Source organism: Echeneis naucrates, chromosome 12, assembly GCF_900963305.1.
Source record: "Echeneis naucrates chromosome 12, fEcheNa1.1, whole genome shotgun sequence".
In the NCBI taxonomy this organism is placed as follows: Eukaryota; Metazoa; Chordata; class Actinopteri; order Carangiformes; family Echeneidae; genus Echeneis; species Echeneis naucrates.
The window spans coordinates 4619725-4620840 of NC_042522.1; positions in this window are offsets into that span (position 1 = coordinate 4619725).

Consider the following 1116-nt stretch of genomic DNA (forward strand, 5'->3'; position numbering starts at 1 on the left):
ACTTGGAAAAAAAGGAGCTACACGCACAAATATGCACAAAAGTTTGGTCTATACTATCAGGAAAATTTGTTTTTCTAAAAGTGCCGGTTGCAGTGGTTTCCTGTCAAACCAAGCTGCTGTTGATCCATCTTGTGCCTCTGAGCTATATCCTTGTGCCACTGTGTGTTCAGCACTGCTGGCACTAGTCATGCCTCATCAGCGGCTGATTGAGCATGTTGTATCAGCAGCAACGTGCTGTCAGTGAGATAGTATGCATCAGACTTACAGTACAGGCCAAAAGTTTGGACACACTTTCATATTCATTTGAACGAGAAGGTGTGTCCAAACTTTTGGCCTGTACTGTATAAGACCTATAACGGGTAAAATACCTCAAAATCCAACAACTATCGTTTTTGTTTGGGGCGTCAATTGTTCCCTGCAGCAGTCCATCAAGATAAATTTATGTATCCAAATTCCCATTGACCTATTTGGGTCTTTAAATCTAAGACCAACGTATGAGCTCTGTGTATGTAATTGATGAATTTAGCTTTTTACTTAAGACCGAAAGTGAGGAATACAACAATACACCAAACCTTAAAAAGCTTGAACTTGTTCGACGTGCCAGATATTTTAATGATAAGAGTTGAAGTCCACTAGCGGATAGCTTTTCACTGCTTGCATCACTCACATCGTCTCAGGGCAAAGAACTGTTAGCAGTCCATCAACAGTGAGATTCAAAGATGTGTAGTATCTCTGCGCCAACCTCAGCTCCTACTGGTGCCAAGATTACAGCCTGTTGCACACAGACAGGTGGTATTATTTGCACAGCAGTGAGTAGAGCATTGCATTTCAGAGGGGAGGAGCAGGAAAAGCAGTGGCAAAAGCAGTGACTGACAATTGTAATTATATGTAATTATTTTGAGATGATTTGAGAGTTAAAGATAATTTCTTTTACTAGTTCTTTCTCCATCTGTATTTGAAAAAAACAAACAAATCAAACGACAACAAACAGACAGGAAACTGTTGCTCTTACATTGTTTGGACATGGTGTCAGCCTTTACCTGATGGACATGGTAAGCATTAACTATTCATGATCTGCTGCATTTCATTATAAAATACTTCAGTGAACTGCTTCCT